Consider the following 16237-nt stretch of genomic DNA (forward strand, 5'->3'; position numbering starts at 1 on the left):
GACGGTTGAATTCAGTAAGCCGATATGTAAATCCTATTCAAATTTCAAGTCAATAGGATGAAAATTGAGGATTTTAGAAATTAAAAAAAGTGGTTGACCTTTGGCCTACTTTGACCTTTTGGCCCACGCTGATCTCAAAAATAGTTGGTGGTTGAATTCACTAAGCCGATATGTAAATCCTCTTCAAATTTCAAGTCAATCGGATGAAAATTGAGGATTTTAGAAATTTGAAAAAAGTGGTTGACCTTTGGCCTATGTTGACCTTTTGACCCCAAAAATAGAGGATTTTGTCGGACCACGAACTCTACCATTTGGTAAAGTTTCGTGAAGATCGGTTTAAAATTGTGACCTGTAGGCAAGTATAAGTGAGCGGACAGACAAACAAACACAGACACACACAAACTGGAGTGATCAACATACTTGCAAAAACAAATATTTTTTTTGGCCAAGTAACAAACAGACAATATGAAAAATCACTCATAGAGCGACACTTGGCAAAACAGAACAAAGTGGAATGGCACTCAGTAGAGCATCCTTTTAACCTAAAAAATAGTTGGTGGTTGAATTCAGTTAGCTGAGATGAAAATCCCATTCAAATTTCAAGTCAATCGGATGAAAATTGGGGCTTTTAGAAATTTGAAAAAAGCGGTTGACCTTGGGCCTATGTTGACCTTTTGGCCTATGCTGATCTCAAAAATAGTTATTGGTTCAATTCATTAAACGTCTGTTAACTGATGTGTATATCCCATTCAAATTTCAAGTGAATTGTATGAAAATTGAGGATTTTAGAAATTTGAAATTGTTGTTGACTTTTGGCCTATGTTGCTCTTTTGGCTTATGGTGATCTCAAAAATAGTTGGTGGTTGAATTCAGTTTGCTGATATGTAAATCCCATTCAAATTTCAAGTGATTCGGATGAAAATTGAGGATTTTAGAAATTAGAAAAAAGTGGTTGACCTTTGGCCTATGTTGACCTTTTGGCCGAAGCTAATCTGAAAAATAGTTGGTGGTTGAATTCCGTTAACCGATATGTAAATCCTCTTCAAATTTCAAATCAATCCGATGAAAATTGAGGATTGTAGGAATTACAAAAGTGGTTGACCTTTGGCCAACGTTGAGCTTTTGGCCCACACTGATCTCAAAAATAGTTGGTGGTTGAATTGAGTAAGCCGATATGTAAATCCTATTCAAATTTCAAGTCAATCGGATGAAAATTGAGGATTTTAGAAATTTGAAAAAGTGGTTGACCTTTGGCCTATGTTGACCTTTTGACCCTTTGACCCCAAAAATATATAGGATTTTGTCGGACCACGAACTCTACCATTTGGTGAAATTTTGTGAAGATCGGTTTAAAATTGTGAGCTGTAGGCAAATATAAGTGAACGAACAGACAAACACACACACACACACACACACACACACACACACACACACACACACACACACAAACTGGAGTGAGCATCATACTTGGAATTTTTTTTTTTGCCAAACACACACACACACACACACACACACACACACACACACACACACACACACACACACAACTGGAGTGAGCATCATACTTGGAATTCTTTTTTTTGCCAAACACACACACACACACACACACACACACACACACACACACACACACACACACACACACACACACAAACCGGAGTGATCAACATACTTGCAAAAAAAAAAAAAATTGCCAAGTAACAAACACACACACAAGCAAACACAGTAGTACAGCAGACACACAAACCAGAGTGATCAACATACTTGCAAAAATATATATATTTTGCCAAGTAACAAACAGACAGAGGTGAAAACATAACCTCCATCCACCTTCCGTGGATGGGGATAACACTAGTTATCCCCATCCACGGAAGTTCATCAAAAATGACGGGTTGAAACAGCTCATTTGACGATGCAGCTGCTTGAGTATGCCAAAGTCTGAAGCCTGGGCCTGATGTCAGGTGTGCTTATATCTTCTTCATTTATTAGACATCCTACAGACGTAAATGAACACTTGGTTTACTCTGCGCACGTTGGACATCACATGCAGCGAATTTCATCTCATCTTTCCTTTGCCTTGTATTTGTTGTGATTTAAAAAACACAACGCTTCTATACACCGACCTTGAGGCTTGGTTTGCAAGCCACCATCTACAATTCCAATGTAAGAGACAATTACTCTTCTTTTGGGTCTTTGGAGTCCTCAGGGTCCTCAGGGTCTTCAGGGTCCTCTGGGTCTTTTGGGTCATTTGGGTCCTCTAGATATTTTGGGTCCTCGGGTATTTTTGGTCCTCTGGGTCTTTGGGGTATTTTGGGTCCTCAATGTCTTTAAGGGTCTTTGGGGTCTTTTTGGTGTATTGGATTGTTTGGGTCTGTGGGGTCATTAAGGGTATTCAGGGCATTTTGGGTCTTCTGGGACGTTTTGGTCTTTGGCGTCTTCAGGGTCTTTTCGGTATTGGGGTTTTTTGGGGGGGTCTTCGGGGTTTGTTTTTGGGTCTTCGGGGTCTTTTTGGTCTTTGGTGTATTTTGAGTCTTTGGGGTATTTTGGGTCTTGAGATATTTTGGGTCGTTGGGGTATTTTTGGTCTTCTGGATGCTTATGGGTATTTGGGATATTTTGGGTCTTCGAGGTCTTTAAGGGTGTTTTGGGTCTTCGGGGTCTTTTTAGTCTTCACAGTCTTTTGTGTCTTCAGGGTATTTAAGGGCCTTTGTAATCTTTATGGGTCTTTGTAGAATTTGGGGTATTCAGGGTATTTTTGGTTTTTGTGGTCTTTTGGGTGCTTAAGGGTCTTTGGGATATTTTAGGTCTTCAAAGTATTTTGGGTCTTCGTGGTCTTTAAGGCTCTTGGGGTATTTTCAGTCTTTTGGGTCTGTGGGGTGTTATGGGTCTTTGGGGAATTTTGGGTCTTCGGGGTATTTTGAGTCTTCAGGGTATTTGGGTCTGTGCGGTCATTAAGGGTATTCAGGGTATTTTGGGTCTTCAGGGACGTTTTGGTCTTTGGCGTCTTCAGGGTCTTTTCAGTATCCAGGGTTATTTGGGGTCTTCAGGTTTTTTGGGGGGTCTTTGGGGTCTTTTTGGTCTTTAGTGTATTTTGAGTCTTTGGGGTATTTTGGGTCTTAACGTATTTTGGGTCTTCAGTGTATTTTGGTCTTCTGGGTCTTTTCGGTCTTCTGGGTCTTTTCGGTCTTCTGGGTCTTTTCGGTCTTCTATGTATTTTCGGTCTTCTGGGTGCTTATGGGTCTTTGGGATATTTTGGGTCTTCGAGGTCTTTAAGGGTCTTTTGGGTCTTTTTAGTCTTCAGAGTATTTTGTGTCTTGAGGGTATTTAAGGGCCTTTGGGATCTTTGGAGAATTTGGGGTTTTCATGGTATTTGGGGACGTTTTAGGGTATTTGGGGACGTTTGGGGACGTTTTGGTCTTTGGCGTCTTCAGGGTCTTTTCAGTATTCGAGTTTTTTTGGGGTCCTCAGGGTTTTTTGGGGGTCTTTTTGGTCTTTAGTGTATTTTGAGTCTTTGGGGTATTTTGGGTCTTGACGTATTTTAGGTCTTCGGTGTATTTTGGTCTTCTGGGTCTTTTCGGTCTTCTGGGTCTTTTCGGTCTTCTGTGTGCTTATGGGTCCTTTGGGATATTTTGGGTCTTCGAGGTCTTTAAGGGTATTTTGGGTCTTCGGGGTCTTTTTAGTCTTCACAGTATTTTGTGTCTTGAGGGTATTTAAGGGCCTTTGTGATCTTTATGGGTCTTTGGAGAATTTGGGGTCTTCAGGGTATTTTGGGTCTTCGTGGTGTTGGGGTCTTTAAGGCTCTTGGGGTATTTTCAGTCTTTTGGGTCTGTGGGGTGTTTATGAGTCTTTGGGGAATTTTGGGTCTTTGGGTTATTTTGGGTCCATTGGGTCTTCAGGGTATTTGGGGTCTTGAGAGTCCTTGGGATCTTCTCGGTCCTTAGGGTCCACTGAATCGTTTGGATTCTCGGGGTCGTTTGGGTCTTTTGGATCCTTGGGGTCTTTAGGGTTCTTGGAGTCTTTTAAGTCTTTTAACCAGTGGACACACAGTGGTGTTCAAAGATGGTCCATTAAAACCCCACTTAAATCCCTCCTAAAGCGCTACTGAAATTCTTTAGAACCTACCCTTATGAAGGGGAACAGATATCACAGAAATACACAAACACACATTGTGTTTTATATGGTAGATTGTAACAAAGCATATATTATTTAATACTGATAATAATACATCAATAATAATATTTGTAAAATAATGAGAATCCCCCTTCACACGAACACATCTCAGCTTGGTGAATGGCAACCTAATGCTCAATGAAAGGTAACCTAATTAGCACAGCAGACAGGTAAGTTATTATTCAATACCGTGAAGACCAATGGGAGCACTAGTTAAACAAGCGATGTCGAGCGCTCTGTTCCGTTGGAACGATTGCTTGAGCGCTTTGAATCAAGCAAGCCGCTTGGCAAGCGATAGTAAGCCGCTTGTTTAACGGAACACACTGCGGTCTCAGCTTCAAAACAGACGGAAGAGCGAAATGAAAATGAAAATCTGAAGTCAATCGTTTTGAATGTTCGTTGGGCTGCGAAGCGTGTCGGTCTCGGAGTGACGCTCCTCGTCGGATCGTCCAAAATGGAATGTTGTTCAAACCGGACGTTTTTAAAAATAGCCATTTAATACACGCATACGCATAGTGTAATTACGGGTTTCGTAAAGAAATACTTCGCAAGAAGAATAACGTTAACGATTTGAAGACTTTGCAAAATTAATTATTTACCATCCGTTGGAGAAAGGAAGCACCTTCATATCACGTGACTAGTCATTGCTCCGAGGAAGTGAGGTTTGTTTATTGTTCACTTTGTTAAATTGTTTCTACTTGTGTAGAATCTTCTGTTAAATGGATAATTTCATTGTATTTATATTAATAACGAAGAAAAACCCGATTATTCGTTTCTTCTGTGGGTCGAAGGTTTGTATAAGAGCGGCGGGGAATGGGCGGTCGGGAAAAACTCGCGAGTGATAACGACATTTAAATGTACGGATTAGTGATCGGCTATTTAAACCCGATATCGGCTATACTGTGTGGATATATGTTGTGGGATCAAGACCGAGTTACTTATACTTTCTTAAAACACCAAGAAGATTATCGTAAACAGCTGCTAATCGGGAGTGCAACACGGCAATGATGGGCCAAATTCATAATCATTATTATCATCATTATTAATATTATCATCTCCATCATCATATGGGATATGAGGTAGTATATATCCTGTAGTTGCCAGTTGCTACTTCAGCAAAAATTTATTTGGAGTGCAACACGGAAATGATGTGTCAAATTCAACATCAGCATCATCATCGTCAGCATCATCATCATCATCACATGGGATATGAGGTATCCTGTATTGCCAGTCTCTACTACAGCAAAACTTAGTCGGGGTGCCCTACATCTGGCAAATCGAATACAGCTTCATGCAGCTCTGTGAATCAAGTTGGCACCCCTTTACATGAACTTTCTTTACAAGGAGGGAAGGGGGGAGGAGGGAAGGGGGGAGGAGGGAAGGGGAGGGGAGGGATATAGATGGTTACTGGCAATTGATCACATCCACAAATGATGTACTTTACATAACGTTAATAGGAATACATGGCCGTGTAGATGGGAAATACAGTTTGTTTGAAATAAATCACAAATATCAGATGAAAGTGAAAAAAAACCTATGTGGTGTGAATGGCAATGTTCCTCGCTGAAATGTGAAAAAACTGAATTACGTGCGAACGCATAACTGTGAGATTATGGCGGCAAAGTTGGAACATCACGTGATCGCTCTGAGCGAATCAGCGCGCTGCTCTGCCACCGGCTGAGATTCCGTGTATAATGTTCCTCGCTGAAATGCGCTGAGGTAAATATGAATAAAAAATTCGATATATTTTCACTTTTACGTTTTGGCTAACTCGCTCGCGAACCTGACGAAGATCCTGAGCGAGGATCGCTACGCTACATTATGCTAACGCTACGTTAGCTACGTTCGCTACATTGTGGCTAAAAATATGGATCTAAAGATGAAAGAAAAAAAAACCTATGTGGTGTGAATGGCAATGTTCCTCGCTGAAATGTGAAAAAACTGAATTACGTGCGAACGCATAACTGTGAGATTATGGCGGCAAAGTTGGAACATCACGTGATCGCTCTGAGCGAATCAGCGCGCTGCTCTGCCACCGCCTCAGATTCCGTGCATAATATTCCTCGCTGAAATGCGCTGAGGTAAAAATATGGTAAAAAAATATTATGAATTTTTTTTTCTTAGGTCAGCCATGTTCTTCCCAGGCTCAATGGCCATGTCTATGCCAAATATCAAGCACGTGAGCCTCTCCGTTTAGGAGTCTATCGGTAACATTACACACACACACACACACACACATACAAACAGTGTTTTATATATATATAGATGTGTGTGTATATATATATATATATATATATATATATATATATATATATATATATATATATATATATATATATATATACATACATATATATATATATATATATATATATATATATATATATATATATATATATATATATATATATATATATATATATATATTGTTACGGATCGCGGATTAGATGTTATTTACCGAGCGGTGGTATTGCCGCGACCTAACAGTTCCCCCGATTCTTCCCCAACTCACCCGATTCCACCCGACGTTGACCAAATCACGCTATGCTAAATCAATGATTGGAAAGGACACAACGACTGGGATAGATGAAACGACGCAAGGGGTACAGTTCTCAAGACCTCCGGAGGAGGATATAATTAGTGGTGGAGAGAAGGGGTAGATTACAAGGTAATGAGGTAAAGACACAGAAGAGATGGGCACTTAGTTACAGTCTTATCTTATCCCCGACAGACCACAGACAAACGGAACAAGACTGACTTACACAGGGATTGATGGCAGGGAAGGACAGGTAGTCGATAGCACAAGGTGCACCTTGGCTCAGGGACAGGATAAAGCACGGTCCAGTCCAGAGATGCGGGGAGGTGTCACAGCGCTCGGAGGTGGCGTCCTTCTCTCTCCAAGCTCAGCGCGCCTCTGACGTCACCTCCCTCTTCCTGCGCATGCTCAGCGGGGAGTGACACGCCCTCGGCTCGTTGGCTCCGCCCCAGATGGGATCAGTCCGCCGCTTCTATTGGGTGCGGGGGTTACCGGGCTCTGCCCTTGATGAGGAGCTGACAGCGAGCCCCTACTTGGTAACCCCGTCGAGCACATGCTCGATGGCGGCTCGTTGGAAAGGCATGGTGCCCTCCCAACACCCCCTACCAACCAAGCCGGAGTGAGGACGCGCACTCCCCGCGCTGCCGCCGTTGTTGTTGTTGTTGTTGAACCGTGAGGAAGAGCTGTGGGGAGGTATTGGGAGGTCCTAAACTTCCTAACGGTGCCATACAATCACATTCTGGTGCAACGAAGAGTCAGAATTAATGGAAACGAGTCCTTAACTGACATAGACTAAGAATAACTAGCAAGATGTCCTATAGTTGTCTACGTGAGATGCGGTGGACCTGGATGCGACATTTAATGGGGGAAATAGGGGAAGGTCGGGTCTACAGAGTGTTGTTTACAAAAAATGGGACTAGGGAATGGGGGATTGGGGATAGTTGGGAAGTATGGAGGAAATAGGGGAATATTTACAAGCGGATATGGATGGATGCCAATCCCATATCCGCAACTATATATATATATATATATATATATATATATATATATATATAGGTTCAATTTTTTAAAATAAAAATGAAAGTGTGTAGCCCTAAAACATGTTTTTTCGTTTACTTGTTTCTATACTTTGCCACATGGCGCATACCCTTATATATCAAGGGGCCTTTTCTATGCCCCTGGCATTTTACCAAAGAATACATTTTAAATACGAACAGAATGCATTTGTTCATCGTACAAGACTTTATTCAGGACGATATAAAAGACTTGAAAAAGTAAGGGGAAAAAAATTATTCAACCCAAATGAGACTTAAACCCACAATCCCCAACTTGGGAGTCTGATGTTTTATCCATTATGCCATTGGGCCAGTACGTTATATTTTTTTGTAATAAGAGGTATAAAGTGTGTATATATATATTTATATATCTATATATATATTTTTCTTTTAAAGCAAAAACTATGGCACTTAGGTGGAATTTGTTTCAAAAGCCATTAATTAGATGTATTGGCTGATGTACTGTATATTCCAAGTTTCAGTTAGTTTCAATATATAACCTTTGAGATATGAGCACCAACACATTTTAGGTGGATGGACGGACTGACAAACAGCAAAGTGAATTCTAGGGTTTTCTAAATATAACTCAAGAATACAGAAACGGGCATTGCTGAAATTTGGGACATTACCTTGATGTACAAAGCATTTACTCTTGAAATCTGCAGCCAATTTCATCCAGTATAAGCCGAGAAACAAATTTTCATTCCACATGTTAAAGTTGCATACAGAGAAACGATCCCATATAAAGGGAGGGACGCTTTTTGCCTCCCTTCATATATCGGTTTTGACCCTATCTCTCAATTGTGAAGAATCACTTAAACAAGACCGAAAGTCTAATAGCGGCGTAGCCGGGCTTGCTTGATACTTTATTTGAAGATAGACGTAATAACGTAGCGTGACACAAAACTGCCGCTACTTTAATATACAGAAGATATATTTTAACCTCTAGTAACTTTGCAGTCACTACGAAGGGACACACACAGAGCCACACACACAGAGCCACACACACAGAGCCACACACACAGAGACACACACACAGAGACACAAACACAGACACAAACACAGAGCCACACACACAGAGCCACACACACAGAGCCACACACACAGAGCCACACACACAGAGCCACACACACAGAGCCACACACACAGAGCCACACACACAGAGCCACACACACAGAGCCACACACACAGAGCCACACACACAGAGCCACACACACGGAGCCACACACACGGAGCCACACACACGGAGCCACACACACAGAGCCACACACACACAGCCACACACACACAGCCACACACACAGAGCCACACACACAGAGCCACACACACAGAGCCACACACACGGAGCCACACACACGGAGCCACACACACGGAGCCACACACACAGAGCCACACACACACAGCCACACACACACAGCCACACACACAGAGCCACACACACAGAGCCACACACAGAGCCACACACACAGAGCCACACACACAGAGCCACACACACAGAGCCACACACACAGAGCCACACACACAGAGACACACACACAGAGACACACACACAGAGACACACACACACAGAGACACACACACACAGAGACACACACACAGAGCCACACACACAGAGCCACACACACAGAGACACACACAGAGACACACACACAGAGACACACACACAGAGACACACACACACAGAGACACACACACACAGAGACACACACACAGAGACACACACACAGAGACACACACACAGAGACACACACACACACACTCCTATAAAGTAAGGAAATGATACAATAATTTTTTACCAGAAGATGGCTATTCTGATTTTAATATCAAACTGAGTATTTTTTTTTTAATTCTTCATGAACTGAAATTAATTATCAAAGTAGTGATCAAAGCTCTCATTAAAAAATGAATTAATCCACCTCTATTAAAAAATGAATCGGGACTTCCTTCCACTTGTATCCACTTAACAGCACATTCTAGAAATTTCTTTACTCTCTTTTCACTGATTGGAATCACTCTGCTGTGCGTATTGACGGCATGCGTGAAGCAAAACCCCGAAGAACTAACATCAGAATCTTCACCTTCCGTAGCTGCATCTGACGACATGTAAGTCGCCATGACAGCTGTGCCAGTACTGTATGTACAGTCTGAAACGAAGTGTGCGATTGGCTAATTAGCGCTCGTGGCCTATGTTACACGTGCTGTGATTGGACAATATTTTTTAAAAAGATGGTCAACATTTTGGGTGTTTTTTCCACATTTTGAAATTATGTGCAAGTTTTGTGCTCGATGAGTTTCAGATATTAATTATGTAATATTTTTACACAACATATTATAAATGCAGGTAGATATGCGAGGTGGGTCACGAAAGTAAACAAAACAGGGGCTCGGCCCACGGTCTAATTGTATCTCATTTGGTTTGGTTGTAATAAAAAATGTAAACCGAAACAAGACTTTTTGGAAAGCTTGTACTTCATTCATATGCCTTAAGTGATCTTCATATCATTCATGGTAAGTTTACTTAATCAAATGTTTTGAATGAATCAATAAGTTGTTAAACTCATTTTACTCTCTTTTCTTTAAGCACCACGTGCACTCAACAACTCAAGACATTCTTAATTGAACCTCCCAATTTTGAGCTCTTTCAACCAGTGGCAGAATAAAAGGTGTGAGTGAGAATAAAAGGAATAAAAGGCAAAAAATGTGAGTGAGTTAGATTTTAGGCTGCGTAAATAGACCGCGAGAGTTTGGGAAAATTCTGGATACATAATCGTCTCGTAATTCCGAGAATAATCCCTTATTTTATGATACAAATCTAGAGGCCCAGACACTCTCACACACAAACCAGACAAGGAATCTTAAAAAGCCTCAAATGTCTTGACGGAACAGCACGGAGAGCAGGGCAGGCTTGTAACGGGGCAAAGATTGCTGCGGCACAGCCAGTGCAATACGTTGGAGCATTCCTTGAAAAAACAAAAAAAAAGAGAATGTCCGGCTTCACAGACTGCCCAAAGCGAAAAAGAAAGAATGAGGCTCCTGAAATATCTCCCCCTCCGAAATACTCTTGGCTTCACATGAAGCTGAATAACCACTAAGATGGCGGCTTCCCGCCATCGCCCCAATCGGGTCACAGCCAATGTCTCTGGTCTGTTGTGGCAATTCTTGCCAGTGAGTCTGACCAATAGCGAGCTGCATTGTTTCCGCAGTGGGAGGGTTCTCCTGGAGGCCCCTCTCCAGATGACGACATTGAACACATAGGCAGCGTTGTCATTCCCTCAGGTCTGCGTGAGAAGGGAGCAAACTTTATCATGCAACCTCATAATAATGACCCTTTCAAGTGGAGGGGAGGAGTGGCTGGTGGTCCCTCACCACACCTTGCTTGGCCTGGCCCTCACGGTTCGACAGTAATGACAGATCTCACAATGCCCTTATCCTAGCTGAACTTTATCATGAACAACACCATCTTCCAATGGCACACAAAAATGGACAACTTCACTTAAACACAATGTCCTTACAGGTAAAATTGTTTCCAACGCAAGTGCACAATCCATGCTGAGGAAGCACACACACACACACACAATATATTGTTGCAGACGCGGTTTAAAGATGTTATTTTACCGAGCGGTTGGTATTACCGCGTCCGAACAGTTACTCCCCGATTAGAACCCGATTCCACCCGACGTTGACCAGATCGCACCGCAGATATTCAATCGGGAAACCTCTAAAGCGACCGAAAGAGAAGGAAAAGAGAAGAAGACAGTACGGAGGAAGAACAGATTTATTATACACACACAAGCAAAAAGAAAGAGCGACCAAAATTATTTACAAGCAATGGATGGAAAAAGCAGTCACACAGTGCATCGTTAGCTTATTCTATTCAATTTACTTAATCCCAAGACAACGAGTAGGACAGACGACGTTCACACTTACACAGGGGATATTGCAGGCAGGTAGGGCTTGAGGTGGATTGCTGGAGAGGGAGGCAAGGTCGGAGGCAGCAGCTCTCAATTCCTCGCGGTTTTGGCGGGAAAACCCTCCGTCGCGTATCCGCTGCTGTAGACGTCACGCGCTGGCTCGGCACACCTGCTCCTCTTCTTCTGGTGGAGCCGTCTCCCTCCTTTCAGCGCGTCTCTCCAAAGCTGGTTTCCTTTCCGAGTACCTCTCCTCTTTGGCTTGGAGCGTTTCGCATCTCACCGCTCCTCTTGGTGTCGCCTCTTCGCTCCTCTCCCAGGTCATCTGGTAAAGCAGTCCCTTACAGTCGCTTTTATAACTCGGGGCGGAATCAAGCCGCCGGCTGCGAGGGCAAGCCTACCGGGTCGCTCACCGCGGTGCTGATTGGACATGCGACCCTCTGGCTCACTCCTCCCCTCTATGACGAGGTGGAGACACGCCTTTCTTCTCCGAGATTAGCACATGGGCAATGGCGGCTTGCGGGATTGAACACAACTCGCACCCTTTTGAAAGGAACTTTGGAGAGCGGAGATGTTTGGGGAAATTGCAAGGGCCTATGCTTATTTTGTTTGATACAATGCAAAGTCAATCTAGTGGGAAACACATATTTAACCTACATAGAATAAGGAAATAAACTATTTAAAAAGATATATCGTGGCCTGCGTGTAAGTTTCATGGAATTAACTAGGAGGACGGCTGCGACCATTATTTACATTACCAGGGTGTTACCATACTTTTGTAACGTTCACATTGTAACGTTTTCACATTCGTTACACTTCCTCCAAAATTGTTACACTTCTCAAAAACCGTTACACTTCTCAAAAAAACCGTTACACTGCACCCTCCTTTCTTCAGGCCCGTGCTCGGGCCTACTAAACTTTAACTTAGTGTGACACATAGGTGTAATTCCCTCTACAATTAACCTGACCCTGAGTGTGACAATCTTAAAACACCAATAAGTATGTCCCCCTATTGCATTGCACCCTGTCTAACAGACTCAAGCCCACAGCTAACCGAATTACGGAATTATTCTCAAACTATACATTTACGGTGGGGAGCATTATTTACAATGACGTTATTTCTTATTTACAACGCAACCCAGGACCTGTGTTTTTTTTCTTTTTTTCTTTTTAGGGAACAAGAAAAAAGAAATTCCTGTTGGGAGGGAGGAGACAGCACGCATTGCATCGATGCACCAGTACCAATACCACCAAAGCACCCAAAAGCACCAAAAGCACCACTCGGTGCGCAGTCACCATGGTTAATAATAAACACAACAAAACAACTGGTGGTGGTCTTCTCTTTCTCTGCTGGGCCGATGTTCTTCCCGACGTCTTCTGGCTTCATGCGGCCTACTTGGAAATATCAAAAAAGCACAACTTGTGTTCGTTTTTTTTATTTAGGGCCTCAGGGGCCAACTAAGGGTGGTCCACCTGTTTGGCATAGGTGCCACCTTACCGAGGTCCGCAAGCAAGATTCCCTGGCCACTATGGCCGGTCTCCAACAGAGGTGCCCTGCCCCAGAACCTGGGGTCCATCAAGTGGTACTTGGCCGCAGAACAGCGGTCCATAAAGTGGTACATCAACGCAATGCATGCTGGTTCTGGGAATCTCGGGCGCACAATGGCCACCTCACGCACGCTCCCCTCGGCGCCCAATGGCGCACAGGTCATGTGGGAGACAAAATAAAGACAATTGAGCGAGGGGTAAGGTCACAAGGGTACACGTCAATAAGGCAATGCAAGGCGAAATGCGTACGGAGGGCGAAGTGAGAAAGCTCGTCCCTACCGTACGTCACCCCCCTGTCACCTACACTACCCTTGCCCTTACCCCATATGTACAAAATCTACACATTACCAATTCGTCACTACTGTCACGTCTTCCCCATATTTCTCCTATACCAAATTCGTCTCCACAATCCCTCGACTTCAAAATTTGCCATCACCAAATTCATCATCAATCCTCATAAGGAGGAAGAGATTTTCTGGTCTTCATCAATGATCTCTCTGACTCTCTCGAAAATCCTCTCTATCTCTTTGCTGATGACTCCACTCTCTGCCGCTCCATTCCTCTTCCCTCAGATCGGCAGTCTGCTGCCTCCTCACTCTCTGAAGACCTGGACAAAATCACAGACTGGTCAAACAAGTGGAACATGTCTTTCAATCCTGACAAATCTCACACTCTTACTATGTCTCTCCGAAAAGATCGACTGGACAACCCTCCCATCTACTTTCTCAACAATCCTCTCCAAGAAGTTCTGTCGCTCAAGATTTTGGGTCTCACTATCTGCCATGATCTTTCTTGGGAAAACCACATTTCCAAGCTGGCCTCCAAAGCCAGTCGCCGACTGGGCATCCTCCGTCGTGCGAAGTCCTTCCTCGGCACACCTGAGCTCCTCACCACATACAAGGCTTTCATCCGCAGCTCAATGGAATACTGTTCTCCCCTATGGGCCGGTGCTCCTGCCTCACACCTAGCTCGGCTTCACGCTGTTGAAACCAAAGCTTTCAGAATTATTGGAATCTCCCGCGATGAAGCTATCTCTGAGGGCCTTTCACTCACTCACCGCAGGCAGGTAGGTGGTCTTTCTGTCTTCTACCGACTCCTCTCCGGCCTTGCACCCCCAGCTCTCTCTGTGCTCTGTCCCCCAAATATTCCTACAGGTCGCACAAGATCTGCCAGCAACCCTCTGATGGTTAAACTGCCGAAATCTCAGCTCTCCGCTCACCTTCACTCTTTCATTCCTCTTTTCTCCCGCCTCTGGAACAAACTACCTCACTCCCTTCAATCCCACTCCTCCCTCCAGGTCTTTAAAACAGCTGTTCACCACCATCTCTTATCTTCCCCCATCCAAAACCTTGATCTTTTCTACCCCCGCTAATTCACCCCAGATCCACCTTGTTTGAAATTCCAACTTCTTTCCTGGAAGTCCTGGCAGTGTCCATATGTTTTATACCTCTCCCACTGCCCCCTTCCCACGCCCCCCCCCCCCCAAAGCCCTCGCCCTCTCTCAGATCTCTCGATGTCTCCATGTCTCTCGGTCCCTGCTCTCAAATGTTGTGTTTGTGTCCTTCCCCCTCTCTCCCCATCTTGTCTACCGCTCCCTATGTTATATGTTTTATGTGTCGGTTTGTCTTTCTGTGTGATTAATGTTCGCTCTTTCACGAGCCTCGATCTTGTATACAAAAAAAAAAAAAAAAGAGATGGAATTACGCACAATGTCACACCCACGTCATGATGCGTCTCACAATCCAAACATTTGCATCATAAAAAATAATCAAACATGGCATGGTGCGGAGTACCTGTCACCTCAGGTGAGTGGATGCAGATGGTGCGAGGAGATCCTTCTTCCTAACTATCCTCTAAATGATTTTAACACACTTTACACTACCCGGGGTCTTTCCCTGCCAATCCATTGGCCACTTACACTATGGGTTCTAAAAACCAATTCCCATTGACCAAACTGTGGTGCTTCTCAATTTGGGGTCTCACTCCCCCGATTCATCTCCCGGTGCCTTCGCACAATTTCTGGGCTGCGACGTGTAGCTCTCCCAGCAGGTCTACCCACCTGCACACCTCCACCACTGCAGTTGCCACCCGAGCTTACCTAGCTCCTCACCCTAACCTAACTAACTGGGGAAGGCCCTCTCCTGGCTCTGTCACCCCACTGGTGCCCTCTGGCACTGGGCTACCCGGGTCCGTCCTCCGGATCCTCGGGCCCCATCCACAACAACTACCGGCTCCCAGAGCCCACCTGCGGCCTCACCTGGCCGCCATCCTCACAGTGGTGGAGTGCCCAAACCAACTACACACACTAACAGGCTACACGCCCAGCCATTTCCACAACACTAATGCACCCATCCAAAGACCATTCTTTCACCCGCACCACAGATGCCAATATCCAACCACAATTTACCTGTACCCTCTACCTAACACTTACTCTACCCGCCCCGGGTATCCGTGATGGGGGTCCACTCTTCCCCCATTCACACCTTCGCACCATCCACTCCACTCCACAATTTCCACCATTCTCACTCCACGACCATCCATTCCAATACTCCAGATATTCCACACTACCATTTATTCCACACAGCCACATACACCTGTTGTTGCACACCTGTGCCCTCACACCTGGTGCCACCTGCACCCTCCTTTCTTCCTGGACCATTTGGTCAACACAACACGCAATCACCACTACTCCCTCATACACTGCTCCACACACCTGTTCAGTTGCACACCTGTGCAATCACACCTGTTCAATCTTCAAACACACGGCATCATCTCAGCTAACTACTCCCCTCTGAAACTTGCGCTTCCCAGTCGTCCCTTTAAACTATTGCGCTCCCACGTCATTATCATCCACACTAAACTACCTGCGTCCCCAGCTACCTGTCCACTGTAGCTACCTAACCTTAACGTTACCTAATGTCATCTTCGCTAGATCCCTACACACAATATAACCTAACCCACCCGGGCTAGTTTTCACTGCCATCAACCCCATAAACTATAGCTCCTTTGCCCCACCTCTGT

General features: G+C 44.2%; 1 protein-coding gene across 1 annotated transcript in view; it reads left to right on the top strand.

Moving 5' to 3' along the window:
- Nucleotides 1-4818: 4818 nt before the first annotated feature.
- Nucleotides 4819-16237, top strand: part of HGSNAT (heparan-alpha-glucosaminide N-acetyltransferase) — a 51974-nt gene continuing 40555 nt past the window's right edge. The window contains exons 1-3 of the mRNA XM_068120676.2: nt 4819-4831; nt 6294-6376; nt 12843-12968. The gene's annotated coding sequence lies outside the window, so the exon portion shown is untranslated. The remainder of the gene's footprint in view (nt 4832-6293; nt 6377-12842; nt 12969-16237) is intronic.

Source organism: Myxine glutinosa, chromosome 6 (assembly GCF_964187855.1).
Source record: "Myxine glutinosa chromosome 6, kmMyxGlut1.1, whole genome shotgun sequence".
NCBI lineage: Eukaryota > Metazoa > Chordata > Myxini > Myxiniformes > Myxinidae > Myxine > Myxine glutinosa.